The sequence below is a fragment of the Puma concolor genome, chromosome D1, assembly GCF_028749965.1.
Source record: "Puma concolor isolate L17-30 chromosome D1, mPumCon1.1.hap2, whole genome shotgun sequence".
NCBI classification, from domain to species: Eukaryota; Metazoa; Chordata; class Mammalia; order Carnivora; family Felidae; genus Puma; species Puma concolor.
Genome location: NC_141676.1, coordinates 44,687,953 through 44,711,475, shown reverse-complemented (window position 1 = coordinate 44,711,475; position 23,523 = coordinate 44,687,953).

The following is a 23,523-nucleotide window of genomic DNA, read 5'->3' as shown; positions in this document are numbered from 1 at the left end:
AACTATAGGAAATTATTGGATTTTTGTTTGTTTGGACTTTGAAGCATTTAGAATTATTTCATGAATGTTATTATGTATCTGATTTGGGTTTTATTTTTTAGCAGTTGACTTAGCTTAAGCGGCAGCATTAACCTTTATTTTCCTGCAGCTAAATTGCCAATATCCCCAATGTTGACCCAGGAACTGTAAGTAATTCCTGCCTGGCCATGGAGCCTCTCACTACAAATATGTTGACCCTGCAGCAGGCAGACATGCCACATCCTGCTCTGATTCAGTGGCTGTGTCCAGAGGACCAGAGCTCTTACCTGATGTTGCAAGAGATAAGCCATGTCCTGGCATCTCAGAGTCTCAGTGGCACCTGGAAAATATAATTAATTCAAGCCAAATTCTCTTACTATTTCCTCTCCTATAAAAAAAGACAATAATACCCATCTTATTAAACTCTTGAGAATAAGAGAGATAACATATACATAGTGCCTGACATACAGCTGGAACTCAGTTTCTTGCTTTTTATTTCAGTATGATTGTCATATCAGTTTTCATGCTCATTGTTCATGCAACATCTTTAAGATAATTTTATATCAAGCTTACTAATTAAACATTGATGTCCCCCTCCTCCAATGTTCATAGCAATCCACCTGATTAAAGTTCTCAGGAAACCCCATCCTCCCCAGGATACATTTCCTGACTCTCCTTGGCAGCCACTGCTGCCATCCCTCCCACAGTAGGGGCTTTACTGCCCTCTGAAAATGCCTTAAGGAAATGATTCAGAAGCAATTGATTCTCTTCCTGTATTCTTCAGTAAACTCGATGATGGAAAGCTTCGGTTTCTCTCCTTCTTTACATAATACAATTTTCTTTAAGCACTTTATCTTTTTAGAGTAGTTTTAATTTCACAGTAAAATTGAGTGGAAGGGACAGAGACTTCCCACATACCCCTGACCCCACCCATACATTATCCACAGCCCCCACCAGAGTGATATATTGCTGTTACAGCTGATGAACCAACATTGACAGAGCATAATGCCCAAAGTCCATAGTTTGTTTTAGGGTTGTGAAAATTAATAAAGGGAAACTTCAGTAAAGTAGAGTTCGGAGACCAGAAGGGGGAGCCATACCACTCAAGGTCAATTATAGGAAGGACTGTCAATTATAGACTCCAACAGAAAAATCCTCAAGAGGAAAGAATCATCAATTACAGATCCAATAAAAAGATGTACATTGCCTCTCCTATAAGAAATCAACTACCCCTGCAACTCAGCCAACGAAAAACCTGAACTCTTGCTTTTCTCTAATGGACTTTCCTTCAAAACAAGCCCTCTCAAATTTTTCCTTTTCCATAAAATAACTTTCCTCTCCTCTGTTGGACTTGCTGTTTATGTTGCCATATGTTGCATGCCCAGAATTGTAATTCTCTGTTATTCCCAAATAAACCCATTTTTCTTGCCAAAATAACTGACAGTTTTATCTTTAAGGTTAACAGGGTTCACTCTTGCTTTTGTATGTTGTATGGATTTGGACAAAAGTATCATAATATATATCCACCATTATAGCACCATAAAGGGTACTTTCACTGCTCTAATAAAACTCCTTTGATATTTTGGCTATCTCCATAGTCTTACTGTTTCCAGAATGTCCCATCAATGGAACCATATAGTATGTGGCCTTTTCAGATTGGCTTCTTTCAATTAGGAATATGCATTTAAGTTTCTCTCATCTCTTTTCATGGCTTCATAGCTCATTTCTTTTTACCACTGAATACTATTCCATTGTCTGGATGTACCACAATTTATCCATTCACCTTCCAAAGGACATCTTGGTTTCTTCCAAATGGTGGACAGTCAGTCCTACAGTGAGGGCTCAGACTTTTAGTGGGCCTGTGCTTCTCATTATAAACTTCACATGTTCTCAGTGTTTTGGTGTTGGTTGTTAGAATCCGCTAAAGTTGGAGATTTCCCTTCTACCATGCAGAAGGCTTGAGCCGACTGGACTTGCGTATTTCTCTTCCTCTGGTCAGTTAGGCTCTGATAATACCCCAGCAGTTTAGGGTCTATTAATTAGTCTCTGCTGAGGACAGACCTTATTAAGAAATAAGTATATTTCAAAAGGGTTCCTTTCTCCTCCTCTACAGAATCACAAGGGGATTTTCTTTGATACTTACTGTGAGAACCTAGTGGAGCTCTTAGAGGTAAATCTCACAGAATTGTGGAACACCCCTCCACCCCACCAGGACCAGGTGTCCCTGGAATTTTTAGCTCTCACAATTGTCCAGCCATTTGTCACAATTCATGTTATCCCACCCCATCTCTAGTTCCTGGCACTGGTTCTTGCTGACTTGCCCCTTGTGACTCTCCACTCGGGTAAGCCATTACTCCTGGGCAGGGTTCTCACCTTTGTCCTCACCTCTCTTTAGGATCCTACAACAGCTGATGATTTTTCAATCCGTTCACCTTTTTATTTGTTACTATGACTTTCCAAGCTCCTTACATGTGGAACCCAGTACAATCAATTTTCAGTGGAAACAAGACAGCTAATTGGACAGCTCTGAATCTCCCCCAGGCTGAAAAGAATGGATTTATGATGTTGCTGCTCCTACAGTTGTTGTCATGGTGCTGCTGCTGTGGTTGCTGTTGAGTCTATATCATGCATGAATTATATAGGAGCAACAAAGTTAACTGCTTTTCAAAAATTTTTTAAAGAGATTTAAAAGAGATTTAAAGAGAGAGAGAGTGTGCACGAGAGCGAGTGAGCATGAGCAAGAAAGGGGCAGAGAGAGAGGGAGTCAGAATCTGAAGCAGGCTCCAGGCTCTGAACTGTTAGCATGGAGCCCGATGCAGGGTTTGAACTCACAGACTGAACCACGAGATCATGACCTGAGCTGAAGTCTGACGCTTAACCAACTGAGCCACCCAGGGGATGTTAAATAGAATCTCCAGGATAACCACAGAGAAAATAACTATAGATAAAAAAAGAAAGAAAGAAAATGAGAAAGGTATTTAAATATATACTACAAAATCAACTAAAACTAAAAGAAGACAGTAATGCAGGAAATGAAAGAAAAGCTATAAGGCATATAGGAAAAAATAGCAAAATGACAGATGTAAGTCTGTTCTTATCAGACTTAATATATTAAATGTAAATGGACTGAATTTTCCAATCAAAAGCTGAGATTAACAGAATGGATGAAAACACACGATTGACCTATATGCTAGCTACAGGAGACTCACTTTAGATCCAAAGACACAAATGTGTTAAAAGTACTCACTTTAGATCCAAAGACACAAATGTGTTACAAGTAAAAGGGTGGAAAGACATTCCACGCAAATAGTAAGCAAGAGGGCGTAGGGATGGCTACACTAATATCAGATAAAGTAGACTTTAAACTTAAAAAGTTGTAAGACAAAGAAAGACATTATATGGTAATAAAACCTCAACGCAGGAAGAAGATATAATAATTATTTATATACGTAGTAATAGATTAGCAAAATATAGAAGCAAAAACTGACAGAATTAATGGTAGAAATAGACAGTTCCATGATAATAGTTGGAAACTTCAATTCCAAACTGAAAACAATGGATAGAAAACCAGACAAAAGACTAGAAATAGAGGATTTAAACAACTCAAGAAGCCAGCCAGATCTAACAGACATCTACAGAATGTTCTATGCAAGAACATTCCCTGTGAAAGCAGAAGAAGCAACGGAATACACATTCTTCTCAAGTGCACATAGAATATTCCCAGGATGAGTCCTATGTTAGGCCAACAGTGTAAGTCTTAACAAATGTAAGAAGATTCAAATCATATCAGCATCTTTCTTTTTTTTTTTTTTTTTTTCTTTCTTTCTTTCTTTCTTTCTTTCTTTCTTTCTTTCTTTCTATTTACTTACTTACTTACTTACTTACTTACCCACCCAATTTACATCCAAGTTAGCCAGCATACAGTGCGACAATGATTTCAGGAGTAGACCCACAAATGCCCCCCACCCATTCTGCCCATTCCCCCTCCCATAACCCCTCCAGTAACCCTGGTTTTTCTTCATATTTAAGAGTATCTTATGTTTTGTCCCCCTCCCTGTTTTTGTATTATTTTTGCTTCCCTTCCCTTGTGTTCATCTGTTTTCTATTTTAAAGTCCTCATATGAGTGAAGTCATATGATATTTGTCTTTCTCTGACTAATTTCGCTTAGCATAATACCCTCTAGTTCAATCCACACAGTTGCAAATGGCAAAATTTCATTCTTCTTGATTGCCGAGTAATACTCCATTGTGTGTGTGTGTATATATATATATATATATATATATATATATATATATATGTGTATATGTATATGTATATATATATACACCACATCTTTATCTGTTCATCCATCGATGAACATTTGGGCTCTTTCCATACTTTGGCTATTGTTGATAGTGCTGCTATAAACATTGGGGTGCATGTGCCCCTTCAAAACAGCATACCTGTATCCCCTGGATAAATACCTAGTAATGTAATTGCTGGGTTGTAGGGTAGTTCTATTTTTAATTTTTTGAGGAACCTCCATCCTGTTTTCCAGAGTGGCTGCACCAGTTTTCATTCCCATCAGCAATGCAAAAGAGATCCTCTTTCTCTTCATCCTCGCCAACATCTGTTGTTGCCTGAATTGTTAATGTTAGCCATTCTGACAGGTGTGAGGTGGTATCTCATTGTGGTTTTGTTTTGTATTTCCCTGATGATGAGTGAAGTTGAGCATTTTTGCATGTGTCGGTTGGCAAATTCTACCAAACATTCCAAAAAAGAATTAATACCAATCCATCTCAAACTCTTCCAAAAAAAATGAAGCTGAAGGAAGACTTCCAAACTCATTTTATAAGGCCAGATGGTTGGCCATCTGGATGTCTTCTTTGGAGAAGTGTCTATTCATGTCTCTTGCTCATTTCTTCACTGGATTATTTGTTTTTGGGTGTTGAGTTTGGTAAGTTCTTTAAAGATTTTGGATAGAACCCTTTATCTATATCAGCATCTTTTCTGAACACAATGGTATAAAATGAGAAATCAATTACCGTAAGAAAACTGAAATATTCACCAATATGTGGAGGTTAAACAACATGCTACTGAGCAACCAATGGGTCAAAGACAAAAATCAAAAGAGAAATCATAAAATACATTAATACAAATGAATATCACAACACAACATATCAAAATGTATGGGATGCAGCAAAAGCAGTTCTAAGAAGGAAGTTCATAGTGATAAATCCCTGAATCAAGAAACAAGAAAAACTCAAGTAAACTGTCATTACACCTCATGAAACTAGAAAAAGAACAAACAAAGCCCAAAGTTACTAGAAGGATGGACATAGCAGAGATCAAAGTAGAAATAAATGAAAGAGGGCCTAAAAAAAACAGATAAACAGATGAATAAAACTAAGAGCTGATTTTTTGAAAAGACAAAATCAACAAACTTTTAGCTACACCCACCAAGGAAAAAAGAGACAGAACTCAAATAAATAAAATCAGAAATGAAATTGATGATACTACACTGATAAATACAAAGGACTGTAAGAGACTACCATGAACAATTTTATACCAAAATAGGACAACCTAGAAGAAATGGATAAATTCCTAGAAACATACAACCTACCAAGACTGAGTCAGGAAGAAACAGAAAATCTGAACAGACTCACTTCTGAAAAGGAGATGGGATCAATAATCAAAAGCCTCCCCACAAACATAAGTCCAGGACTAGACAACTACACTGGCAAATTCTACCAAACATTCCAAAAAAGAATTAATACCAATCCATCTCAAACTCTTCCAAAAAAAATGAAGCTGAAGGAAGACTTCCAAACTCATTTTATAAGGCCAGTTTTACCAAAACACGAAAACCACATAAGGGCATTACAAAAAAATAAAATGACAGGTCAAAACCCTAATGAACATAGATATAAAAATCTTCAATAAAATATTAGCAAACCAAATTCAATGATACATTAAAAGGATCATATCATGATCAAGTAGGCTTTATTCCAGATATGCAAGGATGGGTCAGCCAATCAGTCATTTTGATATACCACATTAACAAAATGAAAGATAAATATAATATGATCAACTCAATACATGCAGAAAAAGCATTTGACAAAATTCAACATCCATTTATGATAAAAACTCTCAACAAAGTGTGAAGAGAGGGAATATATCTCTAAATAATAAAGGTCATATGTGACAAGCCCACAGCTAACATTAATATTCAATGGTGAGAAGCTAAAAGCGTTTCCTTTAAAAGCAGGAACAGGCCAAGATGCCCACTATCATCACTCTTATTCAACATAGTATTGGAAGTTCTATCTAGAGCACTCAGACAACAAAAAGCAATAAAAAGCATCTAAATTGGAAAGAAAAACATAAAAGTGACCATCTGCAGGTGACTGGATATTATTAAATGAAGAAAATACTAAGGACTCGAAGAAATTATCTTTTAGAATAAATGAATTCAGTAAAGTTCAAAAAGAGAAATCAAGAAAGCAACGATTACAATTGCATCCAAAAGGATAAAACACCTAGGAACAAATTCAACCAAGGTTAAATATCGGTACTCTCAAAACTATAGGACACTAATGAAATAAATTAAAGAAGATACAAATAAATAGAAATATATTCCATGTCTATGGCTTGGAAGAATTAATATTGTTAAAAAATCCATATTACCCAAAGCAAGCTGCAGTTTCTATGCAACACCTACCAAAATTCTCTGCTCTGTTCCACTGATATATGTGCAGAGAGACCAACCTTTATTATTTTTTAAAATTTTTATTTATTTTTTTAATTTACATCCAAGTTAGTTAGCATATAGTGCAACCATGATTTCAGGAGTAGATTCCTTAATGCCCCTTTCCCATTTAGCCCACCCTCATCCCACAACCCCTCTAATAATCCTGTTTGTTCTCCATATTTAAGAGTCTCTTATGTTTTTGACCCCCTCATTATTTTTATACTATTTTTGCTTCCCTTTCCTTATGTTCCTGTTTTCTATTTTAAAGTCCTCATATGAGTGAAGTCATATATTTGTCTTTCTCTAATTTTGCTCGGCATAATACCCTCTAGTTCCATCCACACTGTTGCAAATGGCAAGATTTCATTCCTCTTGATTGCCGAGTAATACTCCATTGTGTATATATATATACCACATCTTCTTTATCTGTTCATCCATTGATGAACATTTGGGCTCTTTCCATACTTTGGTTATTGTTAATAGTGCTGCTATAAACATTGGGGTGCATGTGCCCCTTCGAAACAGCACACCTGTATCCCTTGGATAAATACCTAGTAGTGCAATTGCTGGGTCATAAGGTAGTTCCATTTTTAATTTTTTGAGGAACCTCCATACTGTTTTCCAGAGTGGCTGCACCAGTTTGCATTCCTACCAACAGTGCAAAAGGGTTCCCCTTTCTCCACATCCTCGCCAACATCTGTTGTTTGCTGAGTTGTTAATATTAGCCATTCTGACAGGTGTGAGGTGGTATCTCATTGTGGTTTTGATTTGTATTTCCCTGATGATGAGTGATGTGGAGCATTTTTTCATGTGGAGAGACCGGCCTTTAAAGTAAAGCTGGAAATTGCTGGAAGCCACCCTAGCATCTTCTGGGTACAGACCCTGATTCCTGTCACATACCACCAGCCTCTGGTTTGTAGCCACAAACGATTTCAGAGTGAGAAATGAATGTTGGCTTTGAAGGCTCATGGCACACACGGCAGCCAGAGGCAAAGTCCTGAGCCTGTAAAGTGAGGTGGCCATGTATCAGCTACTTAGAGTAGTCATTTCTTATCCATTCGTCACCACTGCACTGGACGAAGGTATGGCTGGTTCTCTCATCAGCAAAATGTGGTCCACGAATACATGTATTTACAAATGATTTCATAGGGTTCTTATGTTATAAACCTTGAGTCTTGGAGTGGAAATCATTTCTGTCAAAGTATGTGGCACCTGAGAGATGTCCCCTATGACTGCCTCAAGTGGCAGAGCCCAACCCTCCTGCCACACAGTATCTGCTATTCCACCCTCACCAGTTTGGCCCCGCACCTCCAGGTGGAAAGCTCAGGACCTCAACTGCTGAGCCAAGGTCCTAGACTGGGTCAGCAGTGGTTGTCTGTGTAGCCTCTGGCATGCACTCACTGAGCCTGGGATCCACCATCCAGAGCCCTGTCCTTTGCTCTGCTCACCATTCTTTGCTAGGGGTACCCCCTGTTTGTGTGTAGAGGGCTGGAACTGGCTCAGAAGATGATCAGGAAGTTGTTGGCCGTTGATCTTCTAAACTTCCTTGGGAGTGCACTTCTGTGGTTTGTTCACCTAGCCTGCCAGCAGCAGTGTTCAGGGCTTTGTGGGAGATGATCTTGTGGGACCTGGTGCTGGGCTCAGTGTCCAGCCAAGAACCTGTGTACTCAGGAACTGACAGCAGGGAGGAGATATTGCTACCGTTCCCCCAGCTGAGGTCGTGGCTATGAGGCCAAGACTGGGGTATTCGAGTCCCGATGCAGACGGAGCCCGACACATCCTCCTCACAGCAAGTTAGGAAATAAGATTCCAAAATCAAGGGCAAAATAGTCAAATGACTATTTTAAAATCAGTATTTTCCTTGGCGACTTACACATCAGCCTTAAGTTGGGAGAGGTTTCAGAGATAGTTGGACATAAATTAAGCAACCTGCACACACACAAAGGTCCAAACTTCCTTGACTTTACTTGGTAAATCAGGATGGACTCAGAAAAGAATAGTTTTGTAGTTCACACTAGAAGGGAGAACCTGCCAGTCTGCTGTGAGGAGAGCGAGGTTTGTTTGTTTGTTTATAATTCTTTAATGTTTGTTTATTTTTGAGAGAGGGGGAGGGAGGATGAGCAGGGGAGGGGCAGAGTGTAAGAGACACACACAGAATGGGAAGCAGACTCCGGTAACCAAGCTGTCAGCACAGAGCCCCACCTGGGCTCGAACTTGTGAGCCTGGACAACATGACCTGAGTCGAAGTCAGAGGGTTAACTGAGTAAGCCACCCAGTTATCCCAAGGAGAGGGAGTGTTAGACCCCCAATTCCCCAGTCGTGAACTTACTCCCTCACAGTGGGGGCAGCACCAGGAGTTAAGCGGGAGGAAACCCGATATGGACGCATCTTGGAAGCTAGTTTTCCTCAACACAGAGGCACAAAGTTGGAAGGGAAGGAGACATGTCAGAAGCCAGGTGAGTTCTATGCAACGCAAAGGCTTTTGGGGACTGAGGATACCCTTGCCCGGATCACAAACAATGTACCCAGGCTAATGTTTCTGCTATGTCTGTGAGAATCTAAGTGGGGTCTCTGTGGGCCACAGCCAGTGATGTAGTCCCCACCCACTGTGGCTCCAACACCTTGATTGCCGCCGTGGCCTCGCATGAGGCACTGGGATGGTGTGTAGATGCTGAAGACGGTCAGACCCGGAGATCCTGGGCACCATGAGAAGCTCCATACTCTCTGTGCTGAGGCACCCAGGACCTCTAGGAGAGAGGGGTGCAGAAAGATCAGGTGGGCAGGTCCTAAAACCCTCCAGGTGGGATGGGTCCTGGAGAGGGTTGGGATTGAGTAAAATTGCATGTTAGATAGCAGACTTAAACGAGAGGGCAGGTATGATAAGAGCGGACTTGCATCATGCTTGTGTGCACACAACCCTATGAGAGACTCAGAGGCAGGCTGGGCTGCGATTAGGAGAAAACCCACATGGAGGTCTCGTGGGTCAGACCCCTGTGCCTGCCTGTGCTCTGGGGAGTGGGAACATGATTTGGAGACAGAAATGAGTGTGTGTGTGAAAGCTTTGAATGTGAGCATTAGTGTCCACAGGGACTCTTCAGTACCTTCATGTGAGCTCTGCTCTCCAGCGGGAGATGTGGGGGGGTGCAGGGCTGGGACTGCACGCCATAGGGACAACTTGGCCAACAGCAGCCGGAAGCAAGGGGCAGTTGGGCAAACGGCTCTGGCAGGCTGAGGACCTAAAGGTGATGGATGGCAGATAGGACAAGGGAAAGGCCAGAGGTTTGTTTGGTGGCTTGGGAAGCATTGGTGTCTTACACCCTCAGGCTGAGGCTGGGCGGGGTTTCTAGCTCCTTGCCCACATGAAAGACCAGCCAGGAACCACATTCTAGGAAACCATACAAGATGGGAATGTGGAAAACAGATTGCGCTCTCATGGCATGCCCGTTTGGACCTGAAAGCTCTTGGAAATCTGTGCCTATCTCGGGGACTGGCACAGGTCTACTAATGACATTTTGTCAAGACGGAATATGGTCCCCATTTCAAAGATGAGTACATTGAGGGGTACCTGGTTGGCTCAGTCGGTTAAGCCTCCGACTTCAGCTCTGGTCGTGTTCGCTAGGTTTGTGAGTTCGAGCCCGGGTGGGGCTCTGTGCTGACAGCTCTAGGAAGAGCCTGCTTATGATTCTGTGTGTATGTCTCTCACTCTCTGCCCCTCCCCCGCTCGCGCTCTGTCTCTCCCTGTGTCTCAAAAATAGTATTTCCCTTTAATTCCAGCTGTAGTATATCTGCATCTTCCCTTTCCTCAAATTATCAACAATTTCTATTTATTGGACTTGTCAAAGCACTAGCTTTAATATTTGCTTTTCATTTCTTCTGTCTTTCTCATTTTTAATTCACTATTTCTTTATGACCACTTAATACCCTTCTCCCGTATAATTGTTGAAAATTTGTTGAACTGGTCTCTTACTAGCTTTCTCAATTAAATTATTAATTTAAATTGCACATATTCTCTTTGTATTGATTACTTGTATTTAACCACTTCTTCCCACCCCCACTGACTCCTTCCTGATCCAAGTCTCCATTATGTTTTACATGAACTGTAACAACAATCTCCCAACTGATCTCCCTGTTTCTATCCTCTTTATATAGACAATTCTGGAGTGATCTTTTTAACATGTAAGTCACATTGTGTCTATCCCCTGGTTAAAACCTTCCAGACTCCCCATCTCACTCAGAATAAAAGTCAGAGTTCTACGATAGCCCAAGAGACGCTGCGTGATCCGACCCCATATCATTTCTCTGATCTCCCTACCTGCCAACTAACCCACTGCCTGCTCCACTCCCAGCTTCCTGAGGGCCTTTGAACTTACTGTTTGCTCTGCCTGCAATGCTCTTCCCCCAAAGTCTGCATGACTGACTCCCTTCCTGCAGAACTCTGCTGAAACATCACCTTCTCAGAGATGGCTTCCCTGAGCACTGCATACCAAATGGTATCCCTCTCTGAACACTATCCACCTTTATTCACCTTTATTTTACCCAAAAACTTATCACCATCTCTAATATATACTCGTTTTCCTCTTCTATCTATGCCCTTCCATTAGCATGTAACTTTATGAAGGAAGTTACATGTACCTTTAGCTATATCCCAGGAGTCTAGAAAAATTTCTTGAACATGAAAGGCCCTCAGTAAATACTTGCTGAGTTGGAAATAAAGTATGAAACTTTGTAAGACTCTGATTTTGATCTCTAAGTTCATCTTTAATGATGTGTCACGTAATAAAATGTAAAGATCTCACTTTTTTTTTATTCTTTCATTTATTTTGAGAGAAGGAGGAGAGGGCCAGAGAGAGAGGGAGCCGAAGGCAGGGCTCAATCTCATGAAACATGAGATCATGACCTGAGCCAAAATCAAGAGTCGGTTGCTTAATTGACTAGCCACACAGCCGCCCTGAGACCTCACTCTTTGTTATTTATTATTATTATTTTTTAACGTTTGTTTATTTTTGAGAGAGACAGAGCGTGAGCAGGGGAGGGGCAGAGAGAGGGAGACACAGAATATGAAGCAGGCTCAGGTTCCCAGGTGTCAGCACAGAGCCTGACATGGGGCTCGAAATCACGAACTATGAGATCATGACCTGAGCCAAAGTTAGACATTCAACCAACCAAGCCAAACAGGACACCCGAGATCTCACTCTCTTTTTTTTTTTAATTTTTTATTTTTTTATTTATTTTTGAGAGACAGAGACAGATAGGGCACAAGCAGAGGAGAGGCAGAGACAGACAGGGAGACACGGAATCTGACACAAGTTCCAGGCTCTGAGCTGTCAGCACAGAGCCCAACATGGGGCTTGAACTCACGAACCACAAGATCATGACCTGAGCCAAAGTCAGACGCTTAACCGACTAAGCCACCCAGGCACCCCAAGATCTCACTCTTTAAATAGTCTATAATTTTTGTTTTAATTTGCACTATGATTTAAAAATTATGAAGGGCATTTCTAGATTTTTTTTTTTTCAACGTTTATTTATTTTTGGGACAGAGAGAGACAGAGCATGGACGGGGGAGGGGCAGAGAGAGAGGGAGACACAGAATCGGAAACAGGCTCCAGGCTCCGAGCCATCAGCCCAGAGCCTGACGCGGGGCTCGAACTCACGGACCGCGAGATCGTGACCTGGCTGAAGTCGGACGCTTAACCGACTGCGCCACCCAGGCGCCCCAGAGCATTTCTAGATTTAAAAAGCTTAGGGGCACCTGCATAGCTCAGTCAGTTGAGCATCCAACTTGAGGTCAGGTCATGATTTTGCTGTTTGTGAGTTTGAGCCCTGCATTGGGCTCACTGCTGTCTGTATGGAGCCTGCTTCAGATACTTTGTCCCCCTCTCTCTCTGCCCCTTCCCTTCTCGTTCTCTCTCTCAAAAATAAATAAACATTTTTAAAAAGCTTTTCAAATTATACTTTAGTAATTCAATTCCAGGTGTTTTTGTACAGAGATGTGATAAAGTGATATCTATAATTTTTTACCTGGTAAAATTGAGATTTTCTATGAGGCTTGTTATATGATTCTTTCCCATAAATATTTTAAGGATATAAGAAAACAGGTTTTCCCTGAGGTAAAAATATTTATGTCTGTCTACCTACCTAGATCTATAGGCAAAAAATAAAATGTTAATTATATTATTCATATATATTATTTTTGCCTGTAGTTAATCTTGCAAAGACTAAGAGAGGGAAATAAAGTTTCCAAATACAGTTTTGTTTCTGTGAACTACCCTTTGCATATTAAACATTTTTAGTTTACAAATTTTTATTTTTTACCTTTATAAACAACTTTAATAAAGTATAAATACAAAATTATATACTTTGAACCATATTTCAATGAGCTTTACCAAGAGTATGCCATAAAACCATGTAACAATTTTCCATGTAACAAAAAGATGTATTTTCATCATCCCAGAATATTCCTCATTTCATTTTGAAGTCAATATTCCCCAAATCCTTGTTCTACATAATTACTGATGTGATTTCTATCACTGTACATTCATTTCTCCATAGATAGATATGTATGTACTCTCTTGTATCTAGCTTCTTTCACTCAGCATAATGTTTGGGAGATTTATTTATATTGATGCATATATTAGGTATAACTATTTGGGGGTTAATTGGGTATTAACTGGCTATTAATGCCCAAGAACGGGAGGGTGAGTTAAGTAGCATTCCATTATATACCAAAATTTGTTGGGTGGTCACATGCATTATTTCTAGTTTGAGTTGTTAGGTATGACATTCTTATGAACATTCATGTACAAGTGTTTCCATGAACAGCTGAAGGCATTCCTCTTGGACAAATAGCTAGAAATTCTATGGTACAAGAGCCAAATTATAGAAAGAGCCCAAATGTCCATTGATTGATGAATAAAGAAAATGTAGTATATATATGTATGTGTGTGTGTGTGTGTGTGTGTATATATATATATGTATATGTATATATATATAAAACGGAATACTACTCAGCGATGAAAAAGAATGACATCCTGCCATTTGCAAAAATGTGGATGGAACTAGAGGGTATTATGCTAAGTGAAATAAATCAGTCAGAGAAAAACATATATGATTTCACCCATGTGGAATCCGAGAAACTCAACAAATGAACATAGGGGGAGGGAAGGAAAAATAAAATAAAAACAAGACAGGGGGGCAAGCCACAAGAGACTTTTAAATACAGAGAAAAAACTGGGAGTTGTTGGAGAGGGTGTGGGGGTAGGGGGATGGGCTAAATAGGTGATGGGCATTAAGGAGGGCACTTGTTGGGATGAGCACTGGGTGTCATATGCAAGAGATGAATCATTGGGGTCTACTCCTGAAGCCAAGACTACACTGTTTGTTAACTAATTTGAATATAATTTTTAAAAAAATAAATAAAATTAAAAAAAAAGAAATTCTATGGCAAAGTCCTGTTGTAACTAAATGGACTATGCCAATTTATAAATGGCTATGCCATTTTACTCTCTAGCAGAAACTTATGATCATTTGCCTTGTTCCCCACATCCTTGACAAGGCTTGATGTTTTCAGCCTTTTTAATTTTAGCCATTCTCATTATAGCAGTACCTCATTATAGATTTTAATTTTTCCCCCTAATGACTGGTGATAATCAAGATCTTTTCATGTATGTATTAGCCATTTGTTTACCTTCTTTTGTGAAGTTCCAGTTCCACTATTTTGCCCATTTTTAATTGAGTACATTATCTTCTTGAGCTGTAAGAGATCTTAATGTGTTCTAGATAGAAGTCCTGCTTCCTTTTGGAGCACCATTTCACTCACCTGCTCACACTTCTCTCCCTCTTGAGTCTCTCCGTCGTGGGAAGCCAGATGCCATGAAATGAGGCCACTCAATTCAACAGCAGGCTGTGGAGGGGTCCATGTGTCAAGGAATGGAGGCCTGTCAACAACCAAGTGAGAGAGCTCAGACATGGCTTCTTCAGCCCCACGGGAGCCTAGAGATGATTCAAGATCCAGCCGAGAGCTGGACTGCAACCTCGAGAGAGACCCTGACCCAGCACCACCCTGCTGAGCCTCTCCCAGATAGCATACCTTCAGAATCTGTGTGAGATAATACATATTTGTTCTTCTGAGCTGCTAAGTTTTTAGGTAATTTGTTACACAGCTGTGGATAAGTAATATCCATTCAAACCACAATAACTGTACTTCAAACCCCAAATCTGGATATCATATTCAGGGCATGTGGCTAGATACAGAGACCTGAGTTCAAGTTGGAAGCCACAGTTTTCAGAAAGGATGCAATACCAGAATTTTTCCCCCCATTCCAAAGCCCGGGTAAGATTAGGTACAGTGCCATAGCTATTTCCACTTCAGACTAAATTAAGTCCTTCTATTCTTTCTCATTATTGAGTGCTTTTTACAGCCAGCTTCTTTCCCTTTGAGTTCTCAATCCTCTCTATCCTATAGCTACTGTTTTAACATCATTCTCTGCCTCTACGATTCTCATAATGGGACGAAACCATTAAGGCCATATAGACCAACCCACATACTTGAATCTTCTGTACAACATCCCCCAAAGTCATCTTCTAATATACTTTTAAATTATGAGGTCACTATCTCCTAGGATAGCTCATTCTATCTTTGCATTATTTCCTTAGAAAATTCCTCCAATAGTGAGAAGAATTCACTAGCTCTGCTCTCCTGCTTCACTTGGTTCTCAAGAGATTTATCCTTGGGCCAGCTCTCCAGGGAGAATTGTCTGTGACTGAGAACACACCTCTAAAGCAAAGACTGGTTACTTTGGAGATTTAAAGCAAATCATACTTTCTTTGCATGATAGCCCTAGCTTGGCTTGGTTTTCTATGAGCCATCTTATTAGCTGGATCTAGTCTACAAAATTATCTACTCGTTCTCAAGAATGTATCTGGTATAGGTGAGAAGGCTCTTTATTGTTTGGATCTTTAGATATTTCTGCTCTGTTCTTGAAACTTTTCTAGATATTCTTGTAGCAGCTGCTGCATATAAGTTACGGACAGACTAACAAATATTCTGTCCTTGTCTCTGGTATGGCCCTGAGCCAAGCGCTATCAACCTGGGGTCATCTCTTCTACTCAGGCTTGCCAGAACAATGAGAAGATTAATTTTTTCCATAAGGGGGCAGGGTGGGTACTCTAGAGACTTCCTGGAGAGTTTAGTTCTCCTGTTGATCTAGGAAAGTTGTATTTTCTTGCCCACTAAATGTAGCCAAATCTTGTACAAAACCCTTAATAGAATCCACAAAGCTATGTATAATGTGGCACCTGACTATTGTTCCAACCACAATTCTCACCATGGTCTCCTTCCCACCCTGAACTCTGGCATTCTTTCAGTTAAAGAATCTGCATGTTCTTCCTATCACGGAGCCTTTTCACATGCTATTGCCTTATTTTCTTTATTCTCGGTTGACTCATATTCATCTCTTAGATCTCAGCTAAGTGTTGCTTCCTCAGAGAAGCTTTCCCAGATAACCACCCCCTGAGTCTAGGTTATAGTTCTTTCTTATTTGATATCAAAAAGCAGATATACCTTTCCTTCAGTTCACCATTTCAGTTTTAATTTATACATTTATTAGTGTGAATATTTGATTGTTAACTAACCAATATTCCTCCCCTTTCACACAGGGACTGCATTTTGCTCTCCTTGTAACACTTAACTTAGAATCAAATATAGTATGTGTGCAATAAGTGTTTATTACATGAAGGAAGGGGGCAATTAGAACTCATTTTGATTAAAAGTACCCGTTGAGTAGTACAAGAGGCTATATCCTAACCTAATCCAGAGAGAAAAGCTTCCCTGGGAATAACATATCCTATTACATATCTAAAAATGAACAGTATTATGTCAGAAGAAAAAAGCACCTGGGGAAGTAAGAAATAACAAGAGCTTGAATGAGCCCATCAGTCATTGGATCAGGTCTAGTCAATTATTTCTTCTCTGCAAATGAGAACATTTGGTCCTTCTGTCCAAATATGGGGATTTACTGATGATCCCATGAAGCATGGTAGGAGCTTTAAAACTGTATAGGAAATTAACCTATAAAGTAGCAGTTGGATGCCACACATCTCTTGTGAAATAACCAGATCTTTTTCAGAGCATCACTGAGAAACACTACCTTTGTTGGAGAGTGCCTCCCCAGTCACTTATGACTGGATGTCTGGAAGCGGCAAAATATCTAGGTGCCAGAGGTGAGGATCTGAAGCCTCTTGAAGATTGGGCCCAGGGTATGTCCTAGAAATGCAATGCAACTCCAGAGAACCCTAGAGAAACCAGAAAGCTGTGTCACATACACCAGAACTGGGGAGCTGCCAAAGAATGTTGGGCCTGTCTGTAAGGCAGGTATGAAATCTAGGAGATGGTGCTAAGCTCGGCTGATTCCCAAGACTGATCAAATAATTCAGCCTCATCCAGACTCAAATGTTTAAGCTCTAATCCATAATGTTATGGTAGTTTTAGATGGGGTCTTTGGGAAATAATTAGGTTTAGTTGAAGTCATGAGTGTGGGGCCCTCATAATGGGATTAGTACCCTTTTACAAAGACATACCATAGAGTTGCATGTGTTCCCCACCCCTTCTCTGTACCATGTGGATACACAATGAGAAGGCAGCTCTGCAATGAGAGACCTCACAAGAACTGACTGTGTTGGCATCCTGATCTCCAATTTCCAGCCTATGTAACTAAGAAAATAAATGTCTGTTGTTTAAGCCACCTAATCTATGTATTGTGCCATGCAGGCTACAACTAATATAGTGGTGATACAGAGGTGAATAGGAAACACATGGTCGATACTCTCATGCATGGATAAACAGGAAAAATATCAAATATTAATATAAAATACAACTAACAGGAACGTACACTGCAGCATAGGTATATTTAACAAAGATGTAGCCTAGCCAGAACGAGGGAAAAGCTTCCTTAAGAAAGAAATTTAAATTTAAAAAGCTTGGGTGGCTCAGCTGGTTGAGTATCCAGCTCTTGGTTTTGGTTCAGGTCATGATCTCACGGTTTGTGGGTTCAAGCCCATGTCACGCTAACAGCACAGAGTCTGCTTGGGACTCCATCTCTCTCCTTCTCTCTCTCTCTAAATAAATAAATAAACTTAAAAAAAAAGAAATTTTAAAAAGAAAGAAAGAAACTTTTATTAGAGATCTGAAGACTGAAAGGCTATCATGGGAGAATTAAGGGGCATTCAGGCATAGAGCGCAGGGGCACAGTCATAGTATCCATAGCATGATGGGGCCTGCTCATGTCAGCTTACATAAGCCATTGCTAGCATCTCTTCCCAACTTTGTGTTCAGTCATAGCTCATTGGTAGCTGGAAACCAGACACAGTGGGAGTAGTTACACAGTGGAATTTTGCAAACATTACAACCCAGGCCTTTTCTTTCCTGACAGCCATCAGTTGATAAATATTTACTCCACACAACTCTAAAGCATTTTTAAGAAACAGAAAGTATAGCAAAGTTGAGACAGAGAGTAAAAGATAATGTGGAAAGAGATGAGGCTAAAAATAGACTTTTATGGATGGTGCCTGATCATCAGCTTTTTAAAAAACATACTCAGTTTTTTCAACCAAGAATGAGAGCAACTAGGTAATACTTAGAGTGTTTTGTAAGCAATAGTAAGGGGTTGTTATTTATATTAAGATTAAAGTCAAGGAGAGGATTCTGGGAGGCTGGCATAATAGGAACCACAAGGAATCACCCAACCACCTAGGCAAAATTGCACTTGCAGAATCTGTCTATCTTGAAATTCTGGAGTCTCTTGAAGGTTTCCAATATCCAAGAGAAAGCTTGGTCCATAAGTTGCAGTTAATTTTGGTCAATTTTATCTCTTATCACAGTAGCAGCTACCCATCTCCTCCCTTCATCAGCCTCATGGCAGGCAATTGTGCAGATGTTCCTGGAACAGCTCACACACAGCTTGTGGGAGCTAGGGTAGGTTAAAAGGATCCTGTTCTACAAATATTGGGAATATGTTCTCTGCTGCTCCTGATCACTGAGGGCACACACACAGGCAGGCAGCCATTATTGTTATACTTCCCCTGTTTCAAGCCACATGCATCTCCAGCTAACGTTACTTCAAAAGGATTTAATTGGCCAACTGCCTTTTCCCCACCAATTCACCTTTCTTTCTTTCCTTCCCCTTTTGGGAGCCAGACATAAATGCCAGGATACTGGGGGGTGGGGGGGGGGAAAGCAAGCTAAGCATAAGAGAAAATAAGAGACTGAATCCCCAGGGAGATAAGACCTGAGAAGACCTTAAATTAAACCTATAGCTTGTCCTTGGCACAGAGACAGCCTACCATAATCAAAATAATAAAAACAGGGATGCCTGCGTGGCTCAATTGGTTAAGCGTCCGACTCTTGATTTTGGCTCAGGTCATGATCTCCCAATTCAGTTTGTGAGATCGAGTGCTGCATTGGGCTTTGCACTGGCAGTGCAGAGACTGCTTGGGATTCTCTCTCTTCCTCTCTCTATGCCCGTCCCCTGCTCACCTGAGTGTGCTCTCTCTCTCAAAATAAGTAAACTTAAAAAAGAAACAATAGGGGCGCCTGGGTGGCTCAGTTGGTTGGGTGTCCAACTTCGACTCAGGTCATGATCTCATAGCTTGTGAGTTCAAGCCCTGCATCGGGCTCTGTGCTGAAAGCTCAGAGCCTGGAGCCTGGTTCAGATTCTGTCTCCCTCACTCTCTGCCCCTCCCCTGCTCACTCTCGGTCTCTCAAAAATAAATAAATGTTAAAAAAAAATCTTTTAGAAAGAAACAATAAATAAGAAGAAAACAAAACCAGCCAATCCCGTTGTAGAAGTGGGGCGGGGCAGGGGGGGGATCTAATTTCCAAACTTTTCACATTATTGGATTCAAATGTCTAGTTTCAACCAAAAATCATGAGGCATATAAAGAAACAGGAAGCTTTTGCCCACTCAAAGGAAAAAAATAAAAAACAGGAACTGTCTCTGAAAAAGAACTGATGCTTGATCTATTAGACAAAGACTTTTTAAAAACTGTCTCAAAGATGCTCAAAGAACTAAAGAAATCAAAAAACAATGTATGAACAAAATGGAAATATCAGTAAAGAGAGAGAAATTTATTTTTTTTCAATATATGAAATTTATTGTCAAATTGGTTTCCATACAACACCCAGTGCTCATCCCAAAAGGTGCCCTCCCCAATACCAATCACCCACCCTCCCCTCCCTCCCACCCCCCATCAACCCTCAGTTTGTTCTCAGTTTTTAACAGTCTCTTATGCTTTGGCTCTCTCCCACTCTAACCTCTTTTTTTTTTTTTTCCTTCCCCTCCCCCATGGGTTTCTGTTAAGTTTCTCAGGATCCACGTAAGAGTGAAAACATATGGTATCTGTCTTTCTCTGTATGGCTTATTTCACTTAGCATCACACTCTCCAGTTCCATCCATGTTGCTACAAAGGGCCATATTTCGTTCTTTCTCATTGCCATGTAGTACTCCATTGTGTATATAAACCACAATTTCTTTATCCATTCATCAGTTGATGGACATTTAGGCTCTTTCCACAATTTGGCCATTGTTGAGAGTGCTGCTATAAACATTGGGGTACAAGTGCCCCTATGCATCAGTACTCCTGTATCCCTTGGGGAAATTCCTAGCAGTGCTATTGCTGGGTCATAGGGTAGGTCTATTTTTAATTTTCTGAGGAACCTCCACACTGTTTTCCAGAGTGGCTGCACCAATTTGCATTCCCACCAACAGTGCAAGAGGGTTCCCGTTTCTCCACATCCAAGAGAGAGAAATTTAAATAACAAAAACAAAAAAAAATTCAGGAGCTGAAAAGCACAATAATTGAAAGGAAAAATTCACTACAGGGGTTCAAAGATATTTGAGCAGGCAAAGGGAGGAATAAGTTGACCTGAAGAGTAAAAAAGGAAGAATAAGTAGACCTGAAGATATGAAACTGAGGAACAGAAAGAAAAAAATTGAAGAAAAGCAAGTGGAGCCTATGGGACGGTGGCAAACCCTCAAATAGGCCAAACTGCACATTGTGGGAGTCCCAGAAGGAGAACAGAGAGAAAAGGGGGCAGAGACAATATCTGAAGGAATAATGCCTGAAAATTTTCTAAATTTGATGAAACATTCATTAACACACCAAGAAGCTCAACGAACTTCAAGTAAGATGAATTCAATAGACCCACACCAAGACATATGATAATCAAACTTTTGAATACCAAGGACAGAGTATTTTTAAAGCAGTAAGAGAAAACCAACTTGTCACGTACAAGGGACCTTCAAACAGAACATCATATTTCTCATCAGAAACTTTGGAGGCCCTTTGCACCCGTTTGTTGCAGTATTTACAATAGGCAAAATATGGAAGCAACCTAACTGTCTAATGAGATGAATGGATGAGGAAGAGGTAGTATATATCCACAATGGAATATTACACAGCCATTATAAAGGATGAGACCACACCATTTGTGACAATGTGGATAGATCCAGAGGGCGTTATGCTAAGTAAAATAAGTCAATCAGAAAAAGGCAAATATATGATTTCATTCATGTGTGGAATCTAAAAAAGAATGAATATACAAAAAGCAGAACCAGACGTACAAATACAGAGAACTAACGGATGGTTGCCAGAGGGGAGAGGGTTGGGGACTGGGAAAAATGGGTGAAGGGGAGTGGGAGATACCAGCTTCCAGTTATGGAATGAATAAGTTATGGGACTAAAAGGCACAGCATGAGGAATACCGTCAATGATATTGTAATAGCGATGTATGGTGACAGTTGGTGGCTATGCTTGTGGCAAACATAGCATAATGTATAAACTGTCCAATCACTATGTTGTACAATTGTAACTAATGTAACACTGTGTGTCAACTATACGCAAATAAAAAAAAGAAAGAAAGAAAGAAAAAGCAAATTTTGGAGGCCAGAAGACAATGGGACAATGTATAAAAATCACTTTCTAAATAACCGTCAACAAAGAATCTGGTATCTGGCAAAACTGTCCTTCAAAAGTGAGAGAGAAATTAAGACATACTCAGATAAACGAAAGCTGAGGGAGCTCATTACCACTAGCCCTGCCTTGCAAGAAATGCTCAAGGGTGTTCTGCAGAGGGAAATAAGAAGACACTAGATAGTAACTCGCTACCATATGAAGAAATAAAGATCTCAATAAAGGTATACACATGCATAATGATACAAGCTAGTATAATTTTAACAATGAATTATAACACCAATTTTATTTTTTACTTGATTTAAGAGTTGAATATATTTTTTAATTAAAAAAATAGAATAAAGGGGGGCCGTCTGTAGTAAGCCATGGCCAATGGCCAAAACACTAATGAATATAAGGTAGAAAAGTACAGATATGCACGACAACAGGTGTATCAGTTGGGGTTCTCCAGAGAAACAGAAAAACAGAAGCTGCAGATGTTATTTATAATATACAAATATATATATATTTATATATATATATCGTTAAATTATTTACATTTATATACGTAAATTGTAATTCGCTGGACCCTCTGCTCAGGGTCTCACAAGGCTGAATTCAAGGTATTGACCAGGGCTGCAGTCTCATTTGAGGCTCATTGTTCTCTTCTAAGCTCATGTTGGTCGTTAGAATATATTTCCCCAAGTCCACAGAACTCATGGTGGCTTGCTTCTTCAAGGCCAGCAGCGGAAAATCTCTCTTCAGAAAAGACAGAGTTTTTCCTTTAGCGTTTTCACCTAATTAAGTCAAACTCACCCATGACAGTCTCACTTTTGAGTAACACAAAATCAATGGATATGGATTTTATACACATATGAAAAATCCTTCTACTTTGCCATCTAAGATAACCTAATGGTAGAAGTGATAGGTCCTTTCCGAGTCAAGTGGAAGGGACAGTGCAGTGGTGCACCTAAAGAGTGGGAATCTTGGGGACTATGTCAGAATTCCACCTAGCAGAATCCACCCTTTGACTCCCAGCGATTCATGCCCTGCTTACAGGCAAAATATACTCACTGTCTTTCCATGTTTCCCAAAATCTCATTCCATCAGCTCAATGCCCAAAATTTCATCCAAGTCAATTCCAGATGTAGATGAGGTTCCTGGATGTAATCCATTAAGTACAACTCCTGGGGCAATTACTTTGCATCTATGGATATGTAAAACTAAAGAGGTAGTCCTTTACATACCCAACATACAATGATGGGACAGAGGTAGGTAACAGCTATAGACTTTCTGGTTTCAAAGGGGCAGGAAATGGAAGGTAAAAAGGAATAATTGGTACATGATAATTCTAAAAATCCACTGGGCAAATGTCTCTTGATTAGGTTTCAAGGCCTGAGAACAATCTTCCCTGGCTCTCAGCTCTGCCCTCTGAATCATCCTTCCTTTTTCGTGAAAAATAACACATTTTGCAGCTCTGTTGTTTTATAAGCCTGCTTCTAAAGAGTAGAATCTGTGAGTCCAACAGCCTCATTTAATTTTGTACTTTTCTTGTACCTTTTAGTCCAAACTGGCAGTATTTCTGCTAAAACTTTTTTTTTTCCCCCAAAAGCCTTGCAGGTCTTCCAAGGTTTCACAGGGATTTGCTCCATTAGACAAAAGACACACCCACAAATCTTTTCAAGAAAATCCTTTCTCTATCCTTGGCTCCCACTGAAATAGTTCAGGGACAATGTTCTTAAGTCTTCTGGAGACCCCTGATTTGAGTGAAAGGATCTGTGAGGCAGACTCTGAATATCTCAAATGAACACTTAGTGTAACTGAATAT